The sequence below is a fragment of the Panthera pardus genome, unplaced genomic scaffold (assembly GCF_024362965.1).
Source record: "Panthera pardus isolate Hobbes unplaced genomic scaffold, ASM2436296v1 HiC_scaffold_11, whole genome shotgun sequence".
Lineage (NCBI taxonomy): Eukaryota > Metazoa > Chordata > Mammalia > Carnivora > Felidae > Panthera > Panthera pardus.
This window is the reverse complement of record NW_026526666.1, coordinates 15,809,109-15,834,980: the sequence shown is the minus strand read 5'-3', so window position 1 is coordinate 15,834,980 and position 25,872 is coordinate 15,809,109. Positions and strand designations below refer to the sequence as shown.

Genomic DNA, 25,872 nt, shown 5'->3' with positions numbered 1-25,872 from the left:
ATCTGAAACAGGCTCCAGGCTCTGAGCTGTCAGCACAGAGCCCGACGCGGGGCTCGAACTCACGGACCACGAGATCATGACCTGAGCTGAAGTCGGACGCTTAACCGACTGAGCCACCCAGGTGCCCCAACTTCCTTTTTTAAATTCAACATTATGTGTTTGAGATTTACTGCTATGTAGTATTCTACCATATGGATTTTTCTTTAATCAATCTTCTATTTCTAGACATTTAGTTTGTTTGATTTTTACATTTTAAGGCTCTTGACTGGAGTCAAATTGTCCTCCAGAAAGATGATTAGTTCACACTCTGCTTTTAAGCATTTTAAAAAAAACGTGCTAGGCGTGAGATTCTCAACTGGAAATTCTTAAATATTCTTCTAATGTAGGGCCTTAGCAGATAAGTGAAAATATGTACTTTACCAAAAAGAATAATGATAAAATTATCCTTATTGCCACCATCTTTTCTGCCGAGGTAATAACTTATGTGATTTTGTATTGATAAATGGAAATATTGGAAGGGGAGATTACATTTAATTTTTTAAGGATGTATTTTTTGCTTCTTGATTAGACTGATTTTTAATGTTTCTTGGCCAGGGGCACCTGGGTAGCTGAGTAGGTTGAGCCTCTGACTTCAGCTCAGATCATGATCTTGCAGTTCGTGAGTTCGAGCCCCTTGTCCGGCTCTGTGCTGACAGCTCAGAGCCTGGAGCCTGCTTTGGATTCTGCGTTTCCCTTTCTTTCTGCTCCTCCCCCGCTCATGCTCTGTCTCTCTCTCTCTCTCTCAAAAAAAATTTTTTTTAATGTTTAGATTGATTTTTAATGTTTCTATGCCATTTAAAATTTCTTATTCCCAATTGTAGTAGTTTTTGCACTTATTGCCTTTTTCCTCCTATTTTTTCTGTTGAAGCCAGCAATTAAAAATATGTATATTTGGGCCTTTTAAACAGATACCATTTTTTTTGTCAGTTGATTAAGTTAAAATTGCGAGTATCCTTTCTTCCAGAAGAATAGGTCTTGTTTCAGGGTCTTTTGCACACCCTTCATCTTGTGGAAATTTTATATATTCTTGCAGGAGATTTTGGTGGCAGGGTGTCATCATCTCAAAGCCGAGAAAAATTTATCTGTGTACCCCCTCATATCTTTTGTTCCTAATGTAAGAGCTTGGAGAAGTTGTTATTTACCCTAAGTAAAGCACCCCTTTTCATTTAGTATCATCCTTTGGAAACAGTTGCATACTGAAACATATTAATTGTATAAAGTGGCTGGTGTGAAATCTGCTTTAGTTTTATTTCACCAGACCAATGGGCAGACTGGTTTTTCATGTGCCATTTTTAGATTTCAGAATTTCTTTTCTTACAAAAGGGGAAAGTGCTGAAAGTTGTTTCACACGCATAATATTGGAAAAGAACTTACTGAGATTGGCAGGTTGTAAGTTTCTTCCCATCTTTCTGGGAATAGATAGATTCACATAGTATCAGTTCCATGAAAATTAAAGATGTGAGCCAAGAAAGAGCCAGAATTGGTTTTCATTCTTTGACCTACTTTGAAACTGACTTCTAAAATATTAAATGAAGAATTGAACTGGATATTGCTTCGGTACAAAGAAATAGCTCTTTTTGTTCCAGAGGGTTGATGTCCATTGAGAAGTCTAGCAGCTTACATTATAATCAGGTCTTGTCTGAACAATGGTTTTTCACCATTCCATGTAACTTTTTGTTTCTTTCCTGTTGCTTTCTTTCCTTCTTGGAAATGATGAAAGGAAGAAATCAAATACACTTCCAAGCAGCTCTCCCTCAAGGGAAAGGAGAATTCAACATAAATGGTCAACTCAAGTTGCAAGAGGAGGATATGTGCATGATAAAGAGAGTGAGCTGGTAGGCAATCTGAGGTTGGCTGTGATGCCTGGACCACTCCATAAGGATTTTGATTTCAAAGATTAGAAGACTAATAATATATGTGGTGTTAGGGAGCATTCTCATCAATGTGTCTACTGTCTGACTCAGAATAGTGTTCTATTTAGCCATCACTGGAGACAGTGCTTTAAATAGTGCCTAGCACAGTGTGAAGCAGATAATAGTACTTAATGCATGCTTGTTGAACTGAACGTGTGCTGTGTTTTTACAAATAATGTTTGTAGTTGATATTTATCAAGAGCTTACATGGTACCATGCACTGTACTGACTAAGCATCAGCCTTTGTTGGTTCATATAACCTTCAATCCCATCATTATCCTTATTTAACAGGTGGAGTAATTGAGGCATGAGGTTAAATAACTTTTCCAACCAAGTAGTCGGAACAGGATATAAACCCAGACAGTATGACATGCATTCCCTACTCATAAACCATACTATAAATTCCTCCCTAATTTTGTTTGTAGTATATGGGATAAAACCATCACAAAAACCTTTTTTAAAATTACATTTATGATTTGGACTATGAACACAATACTATGATTTTGTTATTTAAAATGCCTTTTATCTGAAATAACCTCAGAAAATTGGATTCTGTAAACAGAGTGTGTGGAATGTTGGAAATACACATTATGTGATGAGTGTCTTCATTCAGGGATAAGAGAACCAATCAACAGTGTTTGTTTCCATTCCTGCTTTCTTTTCCATTAACGTGTTCATATAAATGGAAATAAGCTGTTAGAAATCATACAGAGCAGAGTACATATTGTGTTCACCATCTAAAACCAGAATAATAAGTCAGCAACTGTTGGCTAGTTAACAAAATCATATTCTTGTGGGGGAGGTGTTGAGGAAAGTAGTTAGCATGATGCTTTTGATTTTTTTTTTAACACTATCAATAACAACTGTTATATAGCCAACCCCCTCCATGCTGTCTCCACTCGGATGTCTAGTAGGCATTTTAAACTTAACACATTTATTATAGAACTCTTGATTTCTTCTCCCCAAATGGATTTTGCCTGTAGTCTTTCCCATATCTATAAACAGCAGCTTATATTTATCTAGTTGCTCAAGATGAAAAATCTAGGAATCCTCCTTAACTCCTTTATGTCCTTCACAACAGATATCAACAAGTCCTGTTAGCTAAACTTCCAAATATATCCCAAATCAGTTGCTTTTCACCCTCTCTACTGCTAACAACCAGGTCCCAAACAGCTTTATACCTAGGCTAGACTTCTTCAGTATTCCCTAACTTTTGCCCTGTTACCAAATTCACATAGGTTTTATAGTATTATAATATAGAGCACAATATAAATATTATAATATATAAAAATTATACATATAGATGTATAGCATTAATATTATAGAGTTAGATATGTAATTATATAATATACATAGAGATAAAATTTTAAGAATCTGAATCAGTCAGGTCCTTTCCTTGTTCAAGTTCCTCCTCAATTGTTATGTCCCACTGAGAATTACATCCAAACTCTTCATTTTTTAAAATAACTTTTTAATGTTTATTTATTTTTGAGAGAGAGAGAGAAAGAGAGAGAGCGAGTTGGGGAGGGGCAGAGAGAGAGAGATAGGGAGACACAGAATCCAAAGCAGGCTCCAGGCTCTGAGCTGTCAGCACAGAGCCTGAGGTGGGACTTGAACCCATGAACCATGAGATCATGACCTGAGCTGAAGTCTGATGCTTAACCGACTGAGCCACCCAGGCACCCCTATATTTGAAGTCTTACTAATGCCTGAAAGGTACTATATAGTCTGGTCTTTGAATACCTCTCTAGAGTCCATTCTGATCACTCCCACCTTGCTCAGACCACTCTGCCTGCAACTTCTTGGTGTTACGCATAAAACTAAGTTTATTTTTGCCTCGTTGTTTGGACCCACATTCTCAAAATCTTCCCGTAGCTCCCTCCCACCTTTTATTCAAGACTCTGTCTTGTGAATACCTTCTCAAAGAAGCTTATCTGACCACCTTATTTAAATAGCATCTCTTGGGGCTCCTGGGTGGCTCAGTTGTTAAGTGTCAGACTCTTGACTTCAGTTCAGGTCATGACCTCGTGTTTGGTGAGTTCGAGCTCCGCCATTGACATCTGCACTGACAGTGGCGAGCCTGCCTGGGATTCGCTGTCTCCTCTCTCTCTGCCCCTCCACTGCTTGTGTGCTCTCTCTGTCTCTCTCAAAAATAAATAAAATTAAAAAAACTAAAAACTAGCATTTCTTTCACACCCTTTATCCATTCCTTGAGTCTGCTTAATTTTTCTTCATTGAATTTATTATAAGGGAGATACTCAAACTATTTAACAACTGGGACAGAATCAACACAAACCAATCAGAAAAGACGTTAGTGGCCATACCTTACTGGGTACCATCTGATTGAACATTCATTCTAATGACTGGATATTTATTATGTTATATACTGCTTCTGTCTCTTTTCTCCTCCACAATATAAACTCCAGAGAGCAGGAACTTTGTCTTATGTCCATGGTGGGCTCGATAAATATTTGTTGAATGAATAAATGAGCTGCTAAAACAGAGATATGTTAATATGATGATGGCATTCATACTAAAGATTATTGCTCTAATATATACGTGTTCTTTAAAGTATTTAGGCTATGTTGGAGGTCCTTAATCTTGAAGGTATCATAAATATTTTCCTTTTTTAGTTTTTTTTAAATTAAAGGTACTTAATATAACAGATGTATGTACAACCACCACTTAAAATTAACAATGATGACGTTACATTGTTTTTCTTAGGATTTTAAAAAATAAATATTACTGACTGAGTTGAAACCATCTTGTCTCCATCCTCGGATCCCTTCCATGCCTTCCTTTTCCAGAGGGAACCAGTATCATAAATTTGGTGTATTTCCTTCCACTCAATGTTAATATATATTTTTTATGTGAAGCATATATGCTCATAAACAGCTTATGGTTTTGACTTTGGGTTTTTTAATGTTACCATCCTGAAAAAACTATTCTGTAGCTTAAATTTTTCATTCAACACTATTTTTGTAAACTATCTGTTTGATCTATATGATATGGTTCCTTCATATTAAAAGGATATATATCTGTATCCATATCTATCTATCTACCTACCTACCTACCTACCTACCTACCTGTTCCACTGGATAAATACATTGTTCAATTGTGAGAATTTAGCAAGTTTGTGTGTGTGTGTGTGTGTGTGTGTGTGTGTGTGTGTGTGTGTTTTAGTTTTAGATTTTTGCAGTTACGATCCACTCTACAAGAACCACCTTTGTACCTAGATCTTGGTGCATATGATCAAGAGTTGTTGCATTTTGTTTTGTTTACCTCAAGGTGTGCACCCAGAAACCAATCTGTGGTCTGTAGAGTGTGGGCATTTTCATCAAATGTAGTTGCTCTGTGTCGCATTCCTACCAGCAGATTATAAGGGTTCTTCTAAGTCTTGTTTTGTGTTGTTTTCTTATATGTTTCCTCTTGTTATTAAATGAAAAATATTTTAAAAATCCTGTTTATTTGATTGCTTTAGTTATCCGGGCACTCATAGTTGGATTTTATGATGTATCATAGCAACCATAATTAACAGGATTTTTGATAAAACTGTATGTACCATGGCTCTTAATCTTTCATTTTTGTTTTAATTATTTAATAGTAAATCACTTGGAAGTTGTATGAACATAGCTAATGAATATTCGTAATGGTGAATCAACAGGAGGAAGCATGAAATTTGGAGGAATAAATATTGAGCTAAACTATGAGAACCTTCTTTGACTAGATCTTTCCACAGAGGGCAATGAATTTTAAGAGTAACATCTTGCATCTGGCCACCTGAATTGATAGGTATGCCCTGATCTGTATGACTAATACAAAATTCGCAGTTTAAAAAATTGTTTATATATAAGTAATCTTTTTCCCAAAATCATTGTTTTCATTATTAGAACATAACAATAGCCGATAGTGCTTTTAAACTGGAAGTCTCCTTGCTTACTTTGCAAGATGATATATAAATATTGCCTCATCCATCACCAGAATGACTTGTCTCCTAGATGAAAACCTGAGGGTGATGTGTAACTGTAATAAATTTGGGCAGCAAGGGAAGGGTTCCATTTCCAATTAAAACCACAGCCAGGAAGTTTCCATTTAGACTGACAGTACAGGTACACTGTTGGTACATATTTTATGCACTTGCTTGTTTGTTTGGGGCAACTTGGGATTATTTTAGAAGTAGTAACAGTAAAGGAGTAGCTTTGTACTTCTTTATGGCCTCCTAAGAAAGGGTCTATTGCCCCTTCTAGATGGGAAGTTTCCGAGATCCCTGGGTCTTGGGCATTTAGAACCAGGTATTTTTAGAAGTGGAGTTGTCTAACTTGGGAAAGTACATGCCTTTAAAGCTATTTTACTGAATTCAAACAGTCTTCAGGTTCAAGTTCCAACTTAATCAAGTTATTTCACTTTTTTGTTCTGAGGGACAGTAAGATAATGATGTGCTTAGCAGTGTCTGGCACATAGGAGATGCCCAATAAGTATTATTTTTATCATTGTGATGATCATTTCTGTTGATAAAAAATTAAAGGCATTTTGATTTTCATATTCTGCTTTGAAGGGATGTTCTGAAGGCTTTCCCTTTAGTTCCCCTTTCTGTGAACTGTCTGGCCTTTCCTGATGTTACCAATGACATCTATTAACTAACTGCTTATGAGGGTCTGGCTCCAAATGAGGTATTTAAAATAACAATTTCACAATTGTGGTTTTGAAATAAATGAAAGGTGTTCTAAATAACAAAGTATTAAAATAATCATTCATGGATGCAATGGCATTTGCACTGAGATTATAATGGATAGTGTTTTAACAAATGCACTAGACATGTCTAATGAGAGCATAACCACTGTGTCTAAAAACAAAAAGAAAATGTTAACAAATATTACCTATGTGAAAATAAATTAAATAAAAGCTATTTTATTAATCAAATATTGGAATGGGCACAATATGTTGGCTCTCATGGATGCTTTGAAGTAGAAGAGAGAAATTCAGTATGAGAAATGGAAATGCTGGATCCCAAATCAATATTCTTGGCTGCCATATTACCTACAGTATCTCCTTCCTCAAAAATATCCAATGGATTTCCACCTGCACTAAGTCCTGATCAACAAAATGAAACATTCTTCCTTGCAACATTATTTGCAGTAGCCAAGATATGGAAGCAAACTAAATGTCTAACACTGGATATATATATATAATGGAAAATTGGTCAGCCATAAAAAAGAATGAAATCTTGTGATTTGTGACAACATGGATGGACCCCTTGGGGGTCTTATACTAATGAAATAAGTTAAGCAGAGAAAGATAAATACCATATGATCTCTCTTACATGTAGAATCTAAAAGAAAAAGAAAAAAAGAAAGTAAAAAACCAAGCTGATAAATACAGAGAACAGATTGGTGGTTACCAGAGGCTGGGAATGTGGGGTGGGAGAAATGGTTGAAGGGGGTCAAAAGGGGGTTATTGCAGTTATAAAATAAACAAGTCGTGAGGATGTAATTAATGTGCAGCGTGGTGACTATAATAATATTGTATTGCATATATGAAAGTTGCTAAGAGAGTATATCTTAAAAGTCCTCACCACAAGAAAAAAAATTCTGTAACTATGTATGGTGACAGATGTTAACTAGACTTATCATGGTGATCCTTTTGCAGTATTATATAAATATTGATCCATTATGTTGTACACCTGAAATTAATATGATGTTGTATGTCAATTATACCTTTATTAAAAATAACATTGTTAAGTGAAACCTAGATCCATGATTCTCACCTTCTCCCACTATATTTCAGTACATATGGTATTTGGATAGTGTGTTCAATTAGGGCAGCCAACAAGTTGTATTATCAAGGCTACTATGTGAATCAGGAAGAGGTTCTGTTTCCAAGAAATGCATCCTTGCGCCATGTCTTAGAAAAGAGAAAATAGGTTGGATCTCAGCCCCCATCTAAGACTTGGTTGGCTTCTTTGTGTTGGGCACAGGCTGCCCAACTGTGCTTGCTGTTTTGTGCACTATGTGGATTTCAGTTATAATTTGATCTTGTTCTGGACTCACACTGCATTTTGGAATTAGCACCTCACAGTGGGGAAAAAGCTGTTGCAAGCCATAGAGAAATTTTATTTTTATGTTATTGAATGACAAAAGTAACAAATATTAGTAATTTAACCAATTTAGCAAATACTCATTGAGCCTGTAGGAGGTGCATGGTGCTGAGCTAGGGCTGTAAGGATGAGCAAGACAGACACATTTCCCAGTCTCGTAGAGCTCATCATGATCAAAGCAGGGAGAAACACACGACACAAGTATACCAGTAATTACTACAGTGATGAATGTTTCAAGGAAGAAATTAAAGTTCCTTTGAGAGTATATAATCATAATGCTGGTGGTGATAGGAAAGTAAAACTGATTCTTCCTGAAGAAAGTCTGGATGTTGTCAAGTGCTAGATTTGCTCAATGATGTTATAAGTTTAGCATAGTATATTCTTTGAAATAGGAAACATGCAACTTTATTATTGAAACTCCTACAGTAAAATAATTTTGTCATCACAAGACTAGAAATCTAGCCCCAACTTCATTTCCATGTGTGTATGTATATGTATATATACATACATATGCATATATATGGCTTGAGCCCAAAGTGGGGCTTAAGCTCACCTGATGCAGGGCTCACCCTCACGAACTGGGAAATCATGACCTGAGCCAAAGTCAGATGTTTAACTGAGTGAGCCACCCAGCCAGCCCATTTCCTCATATTTTTAAGGCAATTTAAAAACAAGAATTTTCAAGACTTGCAACTGCCACATTATAATAGGTAGTTACCCTTAACAATACATTTAGCACTTAGTTTTGTAATTATGGGTTATTTGACTGCCTTCCACACTGGGTTGGAAGCTCCTTGAAGAACAGAGACAGAGCCCTGTTCTGTTTTTCATCCACAGAAATTAGTTTAGTGCCGGAGATATAGTGGACACTTAATATATAACTGTGAGATGAGCTTTCTTCTAACAGTCTGCTTTCCCAAATCTCTGCTCTGTTCACTTTTACTTTTTAATTTTTTTATTGTCTCTCAATAATCTTTTCTGCCTCTTCGATTCTTCTTTCTACCGTCCTTGCTATCATTTACAATATCAAAGTAACCTCATGCAGAATCTGGCATGAGACCACCCTTTGGGATATTTTGTGGGAGTATTCAGTATTTTAAATAGTGGGTTCCCTCCAGTTCATTTAATACTGCCAGAGCCCTGTGGTGGGCAAAATGGGAGATAACGGGAGATTCTGCTTTCAAGAAGCTTTATAAACAGTTACTTACTAAGCAGAAGGAAATAAATTCTATGCAAGAGCTACATTTAAAGAGCTGTGAGAATTCAGAGGGAAGTGATTCATTGCAAACTCAGAGAACTCAGTGGTAGTTTCATAGAGGAGATGGTCTTTAAGCTGAGCTTTGAAGGAAGAGTAAGCTGTTCTGAGATGGAGGAAGAAAGAGAAGGACATTATAGCTTAAGGAGATAAGCAAAGCCCTGTCTTTAGCTTTCCTTTCAAATAATTTCCTTTTGTGGATCTATCTCAACAGTAACAAATGTTATGACTGTGCCATCCATGAATTAATCTAAATCCTGCTCAGCTGTCCTTATGTTTCCTACCACATAATACTGGAACATCATTTCTTACACTTGGCATGTTCTCCCACTCTCTAAGATATCAATCATTAAACACAATTATGTGGGTGAAGGCACTTTATAAAATGCAAAGTACTATATAAAACAGGGGAAAGTGCCATACAAGGCACTATAACTCTTATTATGTATTTGCAAGCTCAGTGATCACAAATCATGGTACTTAACAGATGATATGGAGATTCAATTCAATAAATATTTATTGAAGCCTACCCCAGTAACTTTGGACAAGTTGCCTATTTAACCTTTCAGAGCTCCGGGTTCTTTTGCATGGTTTTTGTGAAGATTCACTGACATCATTAACTTTGAAACCTGTAAAATATGGTATAAGAAAAAGTCACTCAATACATACCAGACCCTTGGTTTGACTTAGGCCTTTGATACCAAAAGCTTTGCTGGAGAGATGACACTTACATAAGTGAGATATATAATAATTCCTAACAATAGGTGATTACATATCAAAGTCACTGCTATTGTCATTGAGTATCATGGGTTTGTGTCCTTGTTCAGATGTGGGAGTAGTCAGAAAGATCACAGTGAACACAGAATTCAAATACAAGCAACCTAACCTGGCTTATGTCTATAAGTTCTGATGCTCAGAGGGTCTTCCATAATCCTAGCCCAAACCCCAATGTTCCTTCTTCTCCCAAAATACTCATTTAAGACTATATGACATTTTCGCTGGCACACTGGACTATTGGTTTTACCATTGTTTTCCAGTTAGAAGCATTTATAAGACTGCTTAAATGCCTTTTTAAATTTTGCTTCAGAATGTTCCAGAACAAATCTTCATAACTCCATGAATCTGCCTACAGCCATCCTTAAAGTGACATGAATTTATGCGTGGTCACCAAGAAAAACTTTATTCTGAAGGAATCTAGCCATAAATGGTAGAACATCAGTGTTACATTTTTCCCAGTTTATTAAATATTTGTGATATATAATGCTATTACATATAGTTCATTATTATCTGTGTTGAATTTCTAAAGTGTTTAAAGTTCAAATCCCAGGCTAATTATACTAAAAATTCATATTTCCATTAAAAACAACTTAAAAATGATCTCATACATCTTGAATAATGTTAATCCTAATATGTAGGTGGCAAAGCCCCATTTTATAAATGAGAAAGCTGAGATCTGAAAAGGTTAATGACTTTTTCTAAGTCACAATAACTAATAAATAATAGATGTTAGGTTATCATATATTTGTAAAGTTAATAGTAATGAATTTTATTGGGTATACTTTACCAGGCACTGTGTAAGTGTGTAACATGCGTAAATTTAATCTTTGAATGAAAGCTTGAGTAGATTTAAGAAGGATGTAAATATGTCGCCCTTGAGTTTTCAATTTTTTTCAAAGCCATACTTTTTTTCTTTTAATGGAAATGTCTTTTGTTAGTTAAGTAAGCACTTGGCAAAAGAACTTTGCAGTCATTATTGATACTCCTTAGCTTGGTTGTCATAAAGCCTATGAAAGGCTTTCTCAGATTCCTGTGGGCTCCATACAATCAGAGGCATTGGGCTATTGACAAATTGATACCAGAAAAGAACTTTGAGATCTCTGGAGAAAAAGTAGCCTGCAATTTCACAGTATAACTAATGGGAGCTTTACTGTGAAAATAGAAGATTATTCATGTAGTCGCAGTCTGAAATGAGGAAGACAGTTCTCAAATGTTGCTTCTGCTTGCTTTTCTTTCCTTCTCTTGAGTGGAAGTCCAAAATTATCATAGGAAATCATGGGTAATGTTCTCCCTTCCATTTTAGAATAATGTCAAGGGAAAAAAAAAGACTTCAGTACTAGACTCTAACATAAATAATTTCAGAAAGCTCTAAATTTGTGTTTATAATGAAGTAGTCACTAATCTATAAACTAAGACACTATGCTCAGGAGAGTACTTTTCTGATACACAAATCCTATTCCTTGTTAACATTCTGGATAGCTGAAAATGTTTCTCTCTGTGTAGAAACTTGCAGTATCTTTACGTTAACTTGGCCACGTGTTTCTGCCTTCACCTGCTCGTGAGCAGCTCTGCTCCTTTGAGGAAAATAGAGGTGGAATGAAATGGAGGTGACATTTCCCAAGGTCAACAAAATAAACCCAGTGGTAAATCTATTTTAAAATCATTCTCTTTTGAATGGCATCCTGGGTGGACATAAGCACAAGCACATGGTATAATTTTTTCCCCCAAATCTATAGCAAGGTCTTTGATCTCTCTACTATTTAACTGAATCCTCCAATCTTGGGACAGGTCTGTCATTTGCTCAACCATAGAGGGCTGATCATAGAAATGACGAGAAACAAAATCTATAGAAATATCTTAAATATCTAAAAAAAATTGATCAAATTAACCAATTTTAAATATGCATCATGTTTTTGATAGTCCAAAATTTACTGAAACCATCATGAAGTCCTCCATTATGTAGGCTGCCTTTTTTTTTTTTCCCTACCAAACCCATACCCACATTTGTTGGTATAGCAAAAATGAAACTATCCATTTATTTATTTATTTATTTATTTATTTATTTTTTAACGTTTATTTATTTTTGAGACAGGGAGAGACAGAGCATGAACGGGGGAGGGTCAGAGAGAGAGGGAGACACAGAATCTGAAACAGGCTCCAGGCTCTGAGCTGTCAGCACAGAGCCCGACGTGGGGCTCAAACCCACGGAGTGAGAGATCGTGACCTGAGCCGAAGTCGGACGTTTAACCGACTGAGCCACCCAGGCACCCCAAAACTATCCATTTAAAAGAGTTTAATCTAGATATATATTCTTTGATTCTGTAGTCTGTGTATCAAACTGTTTGCTTGAGTGGGTATTTTTATAGAGTATTTTTAGAGATTTTTAAATTAAAGCATAATTAATATATAGTGTTAGTTTCAGGTATACAATATAATTCAAAAATTCTATATATTTCTCAGTGCTCAACAAGATAAGTGTACTCTGCTATCCTTTCACCTATCCTCCCACCTTCCTCCCCTCTGGCAACCACAATTTGTCCTCTGTATTTGAGTCTGGTTTTTTGTTTGTTTTCTTTGTTCATTTGTTTCTTAAATTCCTCATATGAGTGAAATCATATGGTATTTGTCTTTCTCTGACTGACTCATTTCAGTTAACATTATACCCTCTAGATCCACCCGTGTTGTTGCAAATGGCAAGATTTCATTCTTTTTCTATGGCAGAGTAATATTCCATAGTGTGTGTGTGTGTGTGTGTGTGTGTGTGTGTGTGTGTGTGTGTATCTCACATCTTTTTTATGCATGCATCTATCAATGGATCCCCTTGGTTGCTTCTATATCTTGGCTCTTGTAATAATGCTGCGATAAACATAGGGGAGCATATATCTTTTTTAAAAAATGTTTATTTTGAGAGAGAGAGGAGAAAGGGTGGGGGAGGGGCAGGGAAGAGGGAGAGAGAATCCCAAGCAGGCGCTGAGCTGTTAGCATAGAGCCCAACATGGGGCTCAAACCCACGAACAGTGAAATCATGACCTGAGCCAAAATCAAGAGTTGGGTGCCTAACCAAGTGAGCCATCTAGGCACCCACATATATCTTTTTGAATTAAGTGTTCATTTTCTTTGGGTAAGTACCCTATAGTGGAATTACTGGATTGTCCAATAATTCTATTTTTAATTTTTTGAGGAAACTCCTAAGTTTGGCTCCTAAGAAACTCATGTGTATATCTTCTTTGGAAAAATGTCTGTTCAGGGCTTCTGCACATTTTTAATTGAATTATTTGTTTTTTGTGGTGTTGAGTTGTGTAAGTTCTTTACAAATTTTTGTTATTAACCCCTTATTGGATATATCATTTGCAAATATATTCTTCAATTTAGTAGGTTGCCTTTTTGTTTTGTTGATGGTTTCCTTTGCTGTACAAAAGCTTTTCATTTTAGTATATTCCTAATAGTTTAATTTTGCTTTTGTTTCCCTTTCCTCAGGAGACATATCTAGAAAAATGTTTCCATGGCCTATGTCAAACAAACTGCTGCCTGGTTTCTTCTAGGAGTTTTATAGTTTCAGGTCTCACATTTAGGTATTTAGTCTGTTATGAATTTATTTTTGTATATGGTGTAAGAAAGTGGTTCAGTTTCATTCTTTTGCATGTAGCTTTCCAGTTTTCCCAGTATCAGTTGAGACTGTCTTGTCTCCATTGTATATTTCTTGCCTCCTTTGTTGTAGATTAATTGACCATATAAGTGTGGGCTTACTTCTGGACCCTCTATTCTGTTCCATGTATCTATGTGTCTGTTTTTGTGCCATTACCACACCATTGTGATTACTATAGCATTGTAGTATATCTTGAAATCTTGGATTGTGATACCTTTAGCTTTGTTGTTCTTTCCCAAGATTGCTTTGGTTATTCAGAGTCTTTTGTTATTCTATTCAACTTTTAGCATTATTGGTTCTAGTTCTATGAAAAGTGTTGATAATTTGATAGGGATTTCATTAAATCTGTAGATTGCTTTGGGTAATATTGTCATTTTAACAATATTTATTCTCCCAATCCATGAGCATAGAATATCTTTCCATTTGTTTGTGTCATCTAGAACTTTTTTCATCAATGTTTTATAGTCGTCAGAAGACAGATCTTTTTTGTCTTCTTGGTTAAGTTTCTTCCTAAGTATTTTATTATTTTTGGTGCAATTGTAAGTGGGATTGTTTTCTTAATTTCTCTTTCTGCTTCATTATTGGTGTATAGAAATACAACCAATTTCTGGATATTAATTTTTTATCCTGCAACTTTACTTACTTCATTTATGAGTTACCATAGCTTTTTGGTGGAGTCTTTTGGGTTTTCAACATAGAGTACCATGTCCTCTGCAAATAGTGGAAGTTTTACTTCTTTCTTACCAATTTGGATGTCTATTTCTTTTCTGATTGCTGACGTTAGGACTTCCACTACTATTTTGAATAAAAGTAGTGAAAGTGGACTTGTCTTATTCCTCATTTTAGAGGAAAACCTCTCAATTTTTCACCATTGAATATGATGTTAACTGTGAGTTTTTCATATATGGCCTTTATTATGTTGCAGTATGTTTCCTCTAAACCTACTTTTTTGAAAGTTTTTATCATGAATGGATGTTGTAATTTGTCAAATGCTTTTTCTGCATCTATTAAAATGATCACATAGTTTTTATATTTTCTCTTGTTAATGTGAGGTATCATGTTGATTGATTTGCAAATATTGAACCACACTTGTATTCCTGGAATGAATCCCACTTGATTGTGGTGAATGATTTTTTTATGTATTGTTGGATTTGGCTTTCTACTATTTTGTTGAGGATTTTAGAATCTGTGTTCATCAGAGATATTGGCCTGTATTTTTCTTTTATTGTGGTGTCTTTATCTGGTTTTAGGTATCAGGGTAATGCGGACTTAATAGAATAAATTTGGAAGATTTCCTTCCTCTTCTTTTTGGGAACAGCTTGAGAAAAATAGGTATTAACTCTTTAAATGTTAATAGAATGCATCTGTGAAGCCACCTGGTCTTAGACTTTTATTTGTTGGGAGTTTTTTTTTATTACCAATTCAATTTAATTGCTAGTAATCAGTCTGTTCTAATTTTCTATTTCTTCCTGTTTCAGTTTTGGAAGATTATATGTTTTTAGGCATTTATCCATTTCTTCTAGGTTGTCCAAATTGTTGACATACAATTTTTTTGTAATATTTTCTTATTATCCTTTGTATCTTTCTCGCTCTCTGTTTTTGATGAGACTGACTAAAGGGTTTATTAATTTTGTTTGTCTTTTCATAGAACCAGATCCAGGTTTCATTGTTTTTCTAGTTTTTATTTCATTTATTTCTTCCCTAATCTTTATTATTTCCTTCCTTCTACTAGCCCTGGGCTTTGTTTGTTTTACTTTTTCTGGGTCCTTTATGCGTAAGGTTATGTTGTTTATTCGAGATTTTTCTTGCTTCTTCAGATAGGCCTATAATGCTCTAATCTTCCCTCTTAGAATAGCTTTTGCTGTGTCTCAAAGATTTTGGACCATTGTGTTTTCATTTTCACTTGTATCCATGTTTTTTTTTTTTTTTTTTTTTTTAGAGAGACAGTTCTGTTTACTGTCAATGAAGCAAAAACAAAGTATGGGAGTGCTCTAAACAGGTGATGATGAGATATAAAAGAGGAGTGACACAATAATACACAGAATTATTCTGAGTGAGCTTCAGGTCTTCATTCTAATACTCAAACCAAGAGAGAGCCATCCTTTTCCACTAAGGCTGCAGAAGAATGGAAATCTGACTGAGCTGCTCCTACAGCAGACAGAGCAAGAAGCTGTTTTAAGATGATGTAAGAGACTACTTGTGTTCTGTTGAGAGCCCCCATCCCAAGCAGAGAATGAATGCTGAAGGTGGTCTACAGCTGTTGGAGGTGCCTGGTGCCAGCTCCCTAAGTCCTGGACTTCTCTTGATTCTCATTCATAAACTTGTCAGTCAAATACAGTTGGCCAATGTGGACCTGCAATGGATTATTCCGAGGCCTATTTTGACTTTATTCACTAGGGTTTGAATTTCTACAGGATCCTTTACCTTCTTATTTTCTCTGAAGTCATCTCTTATCCTCCTTACCACATAAGTTCTGTAATTATAGGAGCTGAAATGCTTGCTATCTCTCAGCATCAACCAGTGCAAATCTAACACTAGTACATGGCTGGAAGCTGTCATTTTGGAAGGAAAAAAAAAATGGGTCCTCTTTAAGGAGGTCCAGAGTTGAACCTAACCCACAAAACTTTAGTCTATGCAAAACCACGAACGAAATAAAATAAAATGCAGTGGGGCTTGGTCTTGCTAGAGGGCCAGGCATCGGCCTTGGTGAGCACTGTCCCTCCATGTATTTTTTAAATTTTTTCCTTGATCTCTTGGTTTATTCATTCATTATTTAGTAGCATGTTATTTACTCTCCATGTATTTGTGTTCTTTCCAGATTTCTTCCAGAGTTTCTTGAAACATGGTGTGACTGTTCTTTTGATAATGGAATCCTAATGTGTGTACATTTCTTTAAGGTCTTGCCTGCCTGGGAGAAGGCAAGTTTATAACGGAGCAGAAATCTACAGTAACTTAAATGGATCAATACTAGTTCTGACAAGACTGGCCCTTGGCCAAGCTATGAGGTAGCAACACTTCCATTTGCTGCTTACTCCTCCCCTGATCTTTACAACTTATGGGTTCTATCCTCTTAGTGCCTCACATGGGAATTGAGGACCTTTAAAGGGGAAGGTCTTAATAGGAATATTTATGCTGCTACCCCTTCTAGAAACATCTACATTTTTATGGGATCACACAAAGAAGTGAATGGCTATCCACTAATGAAATTTTAAATGGTAAGCTATCCATTTTAGGTCAAGGAGTACTTTCTACTATCTATCTCTTCTGTCTGATACAACACCCAAGCCACCTCGTGCTAGCGTGCTGTATCAGAGTCCAACCAGAGAAGCAGAACTAGTAGGAGATATATATTTAGAAAAGTATTTTAAAAATTTTTTTAAGGTTTGGTTATTAATTTTTGAGAGAGAGAAAGCATGAGTAGAGGGGAGGAAGAGAGAGAGGGAGACATAGAATACCAAGCAGGATCTGTGCTGGCAGGTGTGGGGCTCAAACTCAGGAAAGCATGAGATCATGACCTGAGCCAAAACCAAGAGTTGGATGCTTAACTAACTGAGCCACTCAGGTGCCTCTGTATTTAGAAAAGTATTGCATACAACACCCAGTGCTATGAAAACCAATTTGACAATAAATTTCATATAAAAAAAAAAAAAAAAAAGAAAAGTATTGCAAAGAATTGGTTTACGTGACTATGGAGGCTGGCTAGGCAAGTCCAAAATTGTAAGGTAGACTATCAGGAAGGGTAGGCTTGAACTCTCAAGCATGTTCTGAGGCTGCTTTCCATAGTCACAATTTCTTCTTCAGGAAAGCCTTGCCTCTGCTCTTATAGCCTTTAAGCTGATTGAATTAGGCCTATCCAGACTATCTAGGGTGGTCTTCCTTACTTAAAAGTCAAATTGATTATGGGTTTTAATCATATCTATAAAATACTTCCATAGCAACACCTAAATTAGTGTTTGAATAACTGGTGGCTGTAGCATAGTGAGTTTACACTTCAAAAAGACCATCACATCTGCTTTTTAAGAAAATTAAGAAAATTATTTTCAAAGTGTTTTGCTATTTAGGTTTTTTACTTAAAAAATATACTTTAAGCCGTAAAGGAAGTGAGGTTAAAGGGCGTATTAGAGCCTAAAGAAGATCAATAAATTATTTCTTTTTTTCTTAGGCCAAGTCTACGTCATACTTCAAAGTTCAAGTGAGTGACAGGTTTCAGTACCCATGCAATATTTTTTTTATCTTTATGATCATCTTGTGGATGATGATTTAATAGGATAATTTAGCAGCTTTAATGAATGACAAATCAACTAATTACAAGCAAAAAATTATTGTTACTGATGATGTTGGTAAAAAAGTAATTACTTAAATGTCAGATATAGTATCATTAAGGCTAATAACCAGATACAAACTGAACATAATTATTGGTGCTGATAATCAAAACCAGTTGGAAATGAATTAATTGGATGTACCATTTGGTATTATTTATGTTTTGTTTTAAAACAGCAATTATAGTTCAGGTTTATAAAACACATTACAATTTATTGAGTTACCATTGCTGACCCCAAAATAAGATAATAGGCAACTGTTTGTCATATTATAGATACATCTAGGCTCTCAATTCCTATTTCTTTTTTTGGAACTTTTTAAAGAATAGGAGGTTAATAATGGGGCCATTATTACTTGTACCATACAAATATTGAGTATCCTAACCTACATTTTAATAAGGCAAAATTTCATTATGTTGAAATGTAGCCCTTAGTATGTGAATAAAACCAGATTGATCGGTCTTATTTTGTCAGTTCAAAACCAGATACATTTTTTTAGCATGACATTCCTGTATTTCAAATCAATACCACACTCTGTGCCCTTTTTAATATTTAAAAATATAAATGGCTGAGTTATTGATGTTTTAAAATGCTCAGCAAGTATTTAAATTTTTTTTCTCATTATGTACACGTTTAACTAAACACTTCCTAATTTTCTCTAATCATTCTGTACCAGCTCTGAGTCTTGGACTTAGAAACATCTATTTCTCCTCCCCACTGGCCTTTCACCATCTTCTCAAAATCATTGGCAGAAGGCACGGAAAGGAGATTTAAGACTTGGGATTAAGGTTTTTCTTCCCTCAAGGTGTCTGGCTGCTTCAAAGACACTGGATTGTTTTTGAGTCTCAGTGGCTTGCGTTGGTCTGCCATTGAGTGGCCCGGCAGAGGCCTAGAGGCTCTCCCGCTGTTCTTTGCCAAGCTTCCGTGGGGCTCTGTGAGTGCTGCAGTTCCCAGCATTAGTCACTACACACCTGCTGTGTCTATCACTCTAAACTCCATTTCCCTGACCCTCATAGACATGACTGACCACCCACCCTCTGAAGGCCCACGGTATTTCTGGAGGCTCTAAAGTGACCATGATTAACCTTGTCCGATTCAGTATGATTGCTAAAGGCTGGCAATACTCCTGACTGATTTTCAAGTATCACATTCACTTTGGGGCATAGAAATACTTTTATCAATAGCCTGGATTTTCTTGGGGAAGTGGGGAAAGGAGGGGACATGGTAGATGAGAGATCCAGGAGTCTTTAGAACCAAATGTTTAACTTATTCTTCAGTCTTTTTCTTTCCTTCCTTTACCAGCTTGACAATCTAGTATATATGCTATTTATTTGCTTTAGTTGTTGTATGGTTTTCAGATAGCCACTTGACTATATAGCAAGCATATTGCTTGTTGCTTGTTTAATCCTCAAACCAGTATGAGGTAGGTATTATTGTCCTTATTTTACTCTTGAGAACATGGAGACTCAGAGAGGTCAAATAGTTTTGTCTGTCATCACAAAGCTGATGAATGACTAGGGTGGGATTCATCCCTAATTCCAAAACCTGTACTCTGCCAAGCGAATTCTTGGAGACTGCAATAATATATTAAAAGCTAACTTCTAATGAGTGCCTACTATGTGTGAGGCACTATTATAAGAACTTCTAGGTGTGCTAACTCATAGCAACTCCATAATTAGGTAGTGTCCCATTTTTCAAATGAAGAGGGTAGAGCATAGAAAAGTTATGTCATTGCCCAAAGCCACAAAATTAGCAAAAATCTCGGCAGTCTGGTTTAAACTTCTTATGTTTAACTTGTATACTATGGCATAATTCATGAAGTCAAAATTCTAGAATCCAAGACTTAACATATACTTAACTATACTGTTACTAGGAAAAAAAAAAAAGTGACCAGTCATTTGGTTCAGCCATTCTCAGAATGTGGCATCCATTGGCTTTGTTTTTATAAGTTGTCTTAAGAGAAAAGGAATTTTTGTGAAACCAATCTGAAAAGGGTTTGCCTTAAATTGTAGACTGCTTTTCCCATATCCTCTCACTAGGGACTCTCATAAACATAAATTCACTAATTGATACTTGAAAAAAAAAAAACCTAGCATTTTAAAAAGCAATAGGTACTTGATAGAATGTTTGTGGTATGTGAAAATAATTTTTCTTGGAAACTCTAAAGTAGAGAACTTGGTAGTGTCCTGCGATCTATGTGCTGTGAACTTTTGAGAACAGCTGTGTTTCTACAGAAATCACCTTATTCAGAAGAGAGGACTTTTCTGTTTCCAGACTGGTATGAGATTGGTATACGAAAGCTCAGTAATAAATTAACTGGTCCCCAAGAACATCATAATGGCTCAGGAGTAGGAATTGAAATTATACTTCACTTGTAAGCCGTAATGTGTTATGTATCAAAGAATAAAAGTAGGTGTGCTCCATAGATTTACTGAGATATATCCAGCCATACTGCATTTTTTTTCCATAGCACCTTAAAATTTCCTCATAATTCACTATTCTAGAAGTCTTTTCCATTTTCTATTTTGTTCCTTTTCCCCTTTATTCTTATCTATTTATTTACTTACTTATTTCTAGGGTTGGATATAGCGTAGCCTAGAATACAGAAAGACTTGTGTGATTCTTTAGAAATACCAATTTCAAAGCCCTGATTGAAAGGGATTGGTGTTTCTCTTTTTCAGTAATAGATCAATTGAATATCCTGTCATATTGTTTGTTTGTTTTCATCTGTTTGTTTTTTTGTTTGTTGCTAGGGGTAAGGAAGAAGTAAAGAATTGGGCCAGTGTTTCTTTGACAACAAAATATGACCCATAACACTTTGCTTTGCCTGAAAAATTATATGCCATGCCCAACACCTTTTAATAATGCTCCAACACATTTGCTACCTAGAAAGTAAAGTTTTATAGCTGTCTGGATTTTAAGGAAGACCATACCCATCTGGTGAAGTAGTGTGAGATGTTTAAGAAATTCTTGTTTAGAGCAGTGAAATAAAATGAGACAACAATCATAGCTCTTTATTCTTGCCCACCATCCTAAGATAGATAAGCAAATCTTAAGCATCGAAATACTTCAGTGTCACATTGAATGTTTATTCTCAGTGCTGGAAGAGAGATTTGAGTTTTAGAATTCCATTTCTGTATAGCATTTAAATTCCATTCTAATTCCTTCAGAATTTTCTGATCTTGATTAATCAGTGCATTACACTAGTCAATATCACTATTGGAAGAGGAAAATTGAGTCCTGTTCAGGATTAATGTAGCTTAAAAAGTAATATGTACTATATTTCACTGGAGAAAAGTATGTCAAGATTGTTTTTATTTGATCTTGAGATTTCTGTTGTCTTCTTTTTTTTTAATGTTTATTTATCTTTGAAAGAGAGGGAGAGCACAAGTGGGAGAGGGGCAGAGAGGCAGAGACACACACAGAATCTGAAGCAGGCTCCAGGCACTGAGCTGTCAGCCCAGAGCCCAACGTGCAGCTCAAACCCGCAAACCACATGATCATGACCTGAACTGAAGTCGGACACTCAACCGACCGAGCCTCCCAGGTACCCCGAGATTTCAGTCTTCTAAACTAACAAACTATAATTTTAATCCAATCACTACAACAATATTTGAATAGTATTTGTTTTTGAATCATCTCTATCTGCTTAATGATGGCATTTATTGAGTGTTTCATGCTACATTTTCTGTTCCTTATAATAACCCCGTCAGGTATCTATCATTGTCCTCAAGTTATAAATGAATAAAGGATCAAAAAAGTTTAGTGACTTGTGTAGGGATACACTACTGATGCTTGAGCTGAATTCCATGAATTTCCACTGCAGAATCCATCAATTTGGCTGGATATTTTGTTCAAAAATATGCTAAAATATGCATGTCTTCTTGCTTATTTTCTTATTTTCTTTATTAAAAAAATTTTTTTAACATTTACTTTTATTTATTTCTGAGAGACAGAGCAAGACAGAGCACGAGTGGGGCAGGGGCAGAGAGAGGGGGGTACACAGAATCCAAAGCAGGCTCCAGGCTCTGAGCTGTTAGCACAGAGCCCGATGCGGGGCTCGAACCCACGGACGGTGAGATCATGACATGGGCCGAAGCTGGCCACCCAACCGACTAAGCCACCCAGGTGACCCTCTTCTTGCTTATTTTCTCATTTCTTTGCTTTCTTGTCTCCCTCCTTCTCTGACCCTTCTTAGAAGGACTTTTCCTCTTCTTTAGAAGCTTTAATCTATTTTTATTGATAAAGCTTTCCCTGACCACCACCCCATCCCTGCAAGGCTGATCTTTACAGCCTTCCAAAGTGCTCCAGAAGCACCCTGTCTATGCCTGTGATAGCACTTACTACTCTATACTATGATCTGTTTGTTTGTGTAGTTCACCTATTAGAGCAAGGATTTCGTTCTCTGCTGGGGTGTTTAAATGCCAATGTTTAAATCCTTACAGAAATTATTAAACTAGCTTGAACTTTTATTGCCAATAATTAATGGCTGACTGACTCAAAGCCAAATATGTGATTCTAAATGCTGTTTACTTATTCTATTCTTATTCATTATATTCTAATGCTATAATTCTACCATTATATTCTACTGCAGATATTCTTGAAAAATATAAATATTAAAGTCAATCATTTAAATGTATTTGCATATTCTGTTTTGTAAGATTCTTTTGTTTTTAATTTTATATTTAATATTTCTAACAATTAGAGACTTCTAAGATATAGGTGAAATGGAAGTTATTTTGAGCCAGTTCCCCTTCAAGCGACTAAGTTTCACATGGTTAAGAGATGATGGATGCTTTCCAAAAAAAAAGCACTTGAAAATATATTAAATAAATTAAAATGATATTAAAAAAAAAGCAGTGCCAGTGTTTGGGACCTACCTTTGGAGATGAAGTACACAGGTTGTTTTTTAATTGCTCTGGTAATTTTAAAGCAAGTTCAGAGTTGAGGGTGAAATATCAGCCTATACATTTTTCAAGGGCAAGGATAATTCAGCCATATTCATAGAATTTAGTACCATACCTGATATATAATAGTTACTTAATAGTGGTTGCTTGAATGAATGAATGAATGAATGAACTTTAAAATGTTGATCTACCCTGACTTTTGCATTATAAATATTTTATTTATTTATTTGATCAATGTTTGATTGATGAATGTATGAATGCTCAAATACTATAAAGTATTCAAGAGCACTTATACTACTAGCTTCAAATTAAGCTAGTGCTTTCTGAATTTCACAACTAAGCTGTACTTGCCCAGCAGACCTCAACACAGTAATTCTTCTTGGATGCTTCATAAAAACTCCAAACACAAGAAGCAGCAGTTTATTGGGATGAATGAAGTACAACAATACTGCAATCAGAGTGTAAGGTTTCTTTTCAAGTCTATCCTGGGGTTGGAAGGACCTTTACCTACTGGTATGTTATATCCTGCTCAATTTTTGTTGGAAAGCAAGAGGCATTATGGAATTCAACAACCTGCAGAGGGATCCTGGCACTAGCACACACCAGGCTACTGCCTTGGGCAACTTAATAGGAGAAATTGATTGTCACGCTAGGTAGCCATCAGGATATGACTAGATTTCTTGGAGCTATAAGAACATTAAGTGGGGTTTTCAGAACTGTAGTGTACCCTTTAGGCTTCATTTCAATGGTAGTCAATGCTCAGAATCCCCCTTTCAAAGCACTGGAAAACATGCTGGTATAATTAATGTCACTAAGGTATTGTTTTTCCCTTTCCTTTCAGTTTGTTTTCTTTTCTTTTTTTTTTTTTTTTCCTAAGAGAATCAGGCAAGTTACAAGACAGATGTCTCCTATGAAAAACCATTACGTAATTTGAAACAAAAAGCCAGTGTCTAATTATAGTGAGGTATTGGGGGACAACGAGTAAATTTGCTTGAATGAGATCAATCATAGACATTCTCTAGGTCACCATATTTCAACTTGGCATGCAAATTCCAAACTCATTTACAACATGCATGGTGAGAATCACAAGAAGTTCTAAGGCCAGTTTGGGAAAGATTCATAACTTTGTCAGTTGGTTATGTTCTTCATAGGATCATAAGTAATTTTAGTGTTGACAAGTACAGATTCTTGCTGGGGGCAGTTTGAAATTAAATTCACCAATTCAGTACAAATCAATAACTACTTATTGAGGACCGTCTATTTTCAAGGCTGGGCACTGAGAGGGAAAGGAAGTTGAGTAAGGCAAGGTTCCTACCCTCAAAGAACTTTCTCTGGCATGGGAAAGTGACAGCTTTTGATTATAAAGTCAAGTCTTCTTGCAAAGAAACTAATGGCTTATAGAGTAGCACGTTGGTAGGGAGATTGATTTAGGGAAAAACAAATGACTGCCCATTCCCTATGGATACCCCTTTTCCCCCATTCAACTGTAGTCAGCAACTCATCTGATAAGAAAGATACTGGCGTCCCTTATCTGTGGGGGTTATGTTCCAAGACCTTCAGTGGATACCTGAAACCACAGACAGTATCAAACCCAATGTTTTTTCCTATCTGTATTATACCTATGATAAAGTTTAATTCATAGTCACCGTAAGAGATTGACAATAACTCAAAATAAAAGAATAATTATAATAGTATACCATAATAAAAGTTATATGAATGTGGTCTCTCCCTCCTTCTCTCTCTCTCAAAATGGCTTATGGTACTGTAGACACCCTTCTTCTTGTCATGATATGAGATGACAAAATGCCTACATGATGAGATGAAGTGAGGTGAATGATGCAGGCATTGTGGCATAGTGTTAGGCTACTATTGACCTGATGATATGTCAGAAGGAAGAGGTCATCTGATGCTTATGGACTGCAGTTGGCCAAGGGTAACTGAAACCTGAGAAAGCAAAACCACAGATAAGGTGGTCTACTCTATACATTATTTGTTTCTGAAATAAGGTAAAAATCACTAAGCATTTTCATAGATCTTTATGTATCTAGATATCTATGTGTCTAGATACCTTTACTCTAGGTATCTGAATCCAAGATGCCTTGGAGGAAGATTTTTACTGAATTAACTCTTATAAATAACTCAGTTGTATTGATTCTCAACTAAGGAATTTAAGGATTACCTATACTCATTTATTAGCAAAGTGTGTACTTAACATCACCATTAAGTTTATTAGCTGACAGGAATGAACTGCATATACTCCTTACAGTAAAGCTTAAGGATGTCATGGTATTTATCTGAATTGGAATATACTAAAAATTCGCAGGTTAAATACAGTGCTGTACTACAATAGGGAATTCACTAAAGTGGATAAAAGGAATGTAATTGTTCACACTCTGTATTTGCAAGGGTTTCTGATTTTCATGTAACACATCCAGGTTGCTCCAAATGCCATTTCCTCATGTTTCTTCTGTTCAGTTCTTACTGCCATTTGCCTATTTTGATGACTTTCTACCTTACATTTGAACAAATGTACATAGTCTAAAGCAGAGGTTTTTTGGTTTTTTTTTTTTAAGTTTATTTATTTATTTTGGGGGGGGAGGAAAAGAGAGAGAGGGAGAGAGAATCCCAAGCAGTCTCCATGCCATCAGCACAGAGCCCAAAGCACGGCTCGATCTCATGAACCACAAGATCATGACCTGAGCCAAAACCAGGGTTTCTCAGCCTTGGTGCTGTTGGCATTTGGAGCCGGATAATTCCTTGGAAATGGCTGTCCTGTACATTGCGGGGGTGTTGAGTATCATCCCTGGCCTCTACCCACTGGATTCCAGGAGTACACACCCCCAACTGTGACAAATAAAGTATTTCCAGACACTGCCACGTGTCCCCCTGGGAGGCAAAATTGCCCCAGTGGAAAACAATTCA

The 25,872-nt window shown here is 36.0% G+C and overlaps 1 protein-coding gene and 1 pseudogene across 11 annotated transcripts in view; one reads left to right on the top strand and one right to left on the bottom strand.

Annotated features, from left to right (window-relative positions):
* NTNG1 (netrin G1) overlaps positions 1–25,872 on the top strand; it is a 333,701-nt gene that overhangs the window by 17,795 nt on the left and 290,034 nt on the right. The window lies entirely within an intron of this gene.
* LOC128773843 (LYR motif-containing protein 4-like) lies at positions 16,009–16,283 on the bottom strand (annotated as a pseudogene).